General features: G+C 43.4%; 1 non-coding gene across 1 annotated transcript; it reads right to left on the bottom strand.

Annotated features, from left to right (window-relative positions):
- Window positions 1–979: 979 nt before the first annotated feature.
- LOC145123034 (small nucleolar RNA R71) lies at window positions 980–1,086 on the bottom strand. Its single transcript, XR_013714913.1, has one exon. It is a non-coding gene; the product is annotated as a small nucleolar RNA R71 (small nucleolar RNA).
- Window positions 1,087–3,538: the final 2,452 nt, after the last annotated feature.

Here is a 3,538-nt window from a genome sequence, read left to right as displayed (position 1 = left end):
ACACACATCAAGTTTTTGGCGCCGTTGCCGGGGAACAGTTCTAAATTAGCACTAATTTCTTTTTTTTATCGATCCTTTGTGTGGGATTTATCTTACACAAAGTTAATTCTGAGGTAATTTAGTAGTTAGTATAGGTTTTGATCAATCCCTGTTTTAATAAATTAAGTAGAAATTTTTTCTGTTTTTACCTTGAACTCGCCGAGTGCACTCGACGAAACTCGGCGAGTCCATCACTGTTCACAGTTTTAGCTTTTATTTTATTTTTGTTCTTTTTACGCGTTTTTCTTGTTTTATTTGCAGTTGTTTCATGACCCGAGGATCTGATACACCTTTGATCCCTCCTCTAGACGACCCGGAATCCGCCCTAAGGAAGAACAAAGGAAAATCCGTTGGAGAATCCGCTTCTTCAAGGAATTCACCATTAAAGAACCTAAAGTCCGTTTTCAGCAAGAAGAAGAGCAGCAAATCAGGAGCATCCAACGCCTCTTTGACAATCGAAGACCCAATTAAAGAAGACGCCGAGTACAAGACCGAGGAAGAAGAAGACCCTACATTCGGTCACGTTTCCGATTCCGACGACGAATTAGCTATTCTCATGGCTAACATTGATGAAGTCCCCATGGGGGAATGGAAGAAGAGGATACGCGATGATACCGGACCGGGACTTGTGCAACCCGCAATTCCCGCTACTGCTACTTTTGAGCTCAAGGGTCACATCCTGGCTCTACTTAAGGAGATCCCCTTCACAGGCAAAGACCACGAAGACGCTTACAAACACTTGGACGAAGTCAATGATGTAGCTGATTATTTCAATGTTCCAAATGTGCCTCGGGAAACTCAGCTACTTCACATGCTTCCGGTTACTTTGAAGGGTGCTGCCAAGGATTGGCTCAAGTCATGGCCCCCAGGATCTATCACTACATGGGCCCAAATGAAAGAAGAGTTCATTGATCAATTCTGCCCGCCATCCAAGATATCCAAGCTAAATAAAGCTATAGCTAACTTTGAACAACAAGCTGGAGAATCACTATATGAAGCTTGGGAGAGGTACAAGAGCCTGCTAAGGAATTGCCCACATCATGACCTCAATAGTCAACAAGAAGTCTCTATCTTCTATGATGGAGTAAATGTTACCACTAGGCAATTACTTGACTCGCAAGGTCCACTCACGAAGAAGGCACCCCCAGTGATAAAGCAACTAATTGAAGAATTCTCTAAACATTCTAGAGAATACCACAATCCAAGAAATGATGTGACGAGAGGGGCCGCTTATGCAGCTTCAGAAGACTTGTCAGCAGTTATGGCTATGCTAAAAACCATGGATATGAGGATGGATAAAATGGACCAAACAATACATGCTATTCGGGTGGGTTGCGAAAATTGCAATGGGCCTCACCTTACTAGAGACTGCGACTTGGATGAGAATGACAACAAAAAGGTGCAAGTTTGTTACTCAAGTGGGGACCGATATGATGAAGATTGGCGTAGACCAAAGAAAGAGTGGCTCCCTTATGACGAGTACAAGAAGGCTAAGGAGGAGAAGTTCAAGCAAAAGGGAAGGGGTTTTTACCAAAAGGAGGAGCCATCACAAGAAAGAAAACCAAGTTTGGAAGAAATGCTTACCAAATTTGTAGTTGCTTCAGAAAAGAGATATAGTGATCATGATGCTGCAATTCAAGAAACAAGGACCATGCTTAGAAACCAGCAAGCATCTATCCACAACATAGAAACGCAGCTAGGGCAACTTGCTCAACAAATAAACCAAAGATCACCGGGTGAACTTCCTAGCAAAACCGAAAACAACCCACGAGGCGCGCACATAAACATAGTCACAACAAGAAGTGGGAAAATAATCACTCCTCTGGCCCCTATTCAGAATGAAGCACCCAAAGAATCACAGAAGGAGGAAGCAGAAAATCAAGTAGAAAATCAAAATCTTCAATCTGACAGCTCTACTCGCCGAGTACAGAATATGGACTCGGCGAGTCCACTGCCAAATCCGAACAATCAGACCCCTGAAAAGTTTTACCAGCCGCCATTGCCATACCCAGCCCGAGCTAAGAAAGTGAAGCAGGAAGAGGAGTACCAGAAGTTTCTAGATCATATAAAGGCTCTTCAAATCAACATACCCTTCATCGAAGCTGTCGCACAAATGCCCAAATATGAAAAGTTCCTTAAGGAACTTCTCACTACTAGAAGGAAGATGGAGGAAGTGAAGAAGGTAGTCCTCAATGAGAATTGCTCAGCCGCCATGCTCAACAAACTACCAAAGAAGAAGGGTGACCCGGGGAGTTTAACTTTACCTTGCCAATTTGGCAATTTGGCTACCACTCATGCCTTGGCTGATTCAGGAGCAAGTGTAAATTTAATGCCTTATTCATTCTTCAAGAAGCTGGATCTCCCGGAACCAAGACCAATTCGTATGGCGATTCATTTAGCTAACAAGACAATCACTTTCCCAAGAGGAATATGTGAAGACTTAGTGGTCAAAGTGGACAAGTTTGTATTTCCCGCTGATTTCATAATTCTAGACATGGAGGCGGATCCTCAAGTCCCAATCATCCTTGGAAGACCCTTCCTCAACACGGCAAGTGCTATAGTAGACATGAGGGACTCGAAGCTCACTTTGCGAGTAGGAGAAGATTCAGTCACATTTGGGGTTGATCAAGCTATGAAGTATGCACGGAATAGTGACGACACGGCATTCTCAATTGACATGCTTGATGAATTATTGGAGGAATGCATAAGTGAAGATTCCAGCAAGTTCACAATTTTTGATGAAGAATTTGATGCAGAAAAAGACTTAATGGACATCGAGAGGCTGCTGGAAGAAGCTGAGTTTGAAGAATTGATTAGGCAATCTGACACTTCAACTCGCCAAGTAGGGCCGATCTACTCGCCGATCCCAAGCGAAAAAAAACAGAATTCGTAAAGTCAGCTACCAACTCGCCGAGTCCCTTACCTACACTCGGCGAGTACAACAAACAGAACCCAAAAACTGAGCTCAAAAAGTTACCAGAACATTTGGAGTATGCCTTCCTTGAAGATGGCCATCAAAAGCCAGTCATTATAGCCTCTGACCTTTCCAACTCTGAAAAGGAAGAACTAGTGCAAGTTTTGAAGAAGCGAAAACGGGCCATAGCATGGAGCATTACCGACATCAAGGGAATAAGTCCCTCTTATTGTTCACACAAGATTAACCTTGAAGAAGGAGCAAAGCCGGTTGTGCAGCACCAAAGAAGACTAAACCCAAATATGCAAGAGGTGGTCAAGAAAGAAGTGGTCAAGCTTTTAGATGCGGGGATTATATATTCCATTTCCGACAGCCCGTGGGTGAGTCCGGTTCAAGTGGTGCCCAAGAAAGGAGGGATGACGGTCATAACCAACGAAAAGAATGAGCTTATTCCGACACGAACGGTAACCGGTTGGAGAGTGTGCATTGATTATCGAAAACTAAACGATGCCACTCGTAAAGACCATTTTCCCTTACCCTTTATTGATCAAATGTTAGAAAGATTATCGGGCGATAGTTATTATT

Source organism: Lactuca virosa, chromosome 6 (genome assembly GCF_052849685.1).
Source record: "Lactuca virosa cultivar CGN04683 chromosome 6, Lactuca_virosa_CGN04683_v6, whole genome shotgun sequence".
Taxonomy (NCBI): Eukaryota; Viridiplantae; Streptophyta; class Magnoliopsida; order Asterales; family Asteraceae; genus Lactuca; species Lactuca virosa.
Note: the sequence above shows the minus strand (reverse complement) of the source record. Positions and strands in the feature narration are given on the sequence as shown.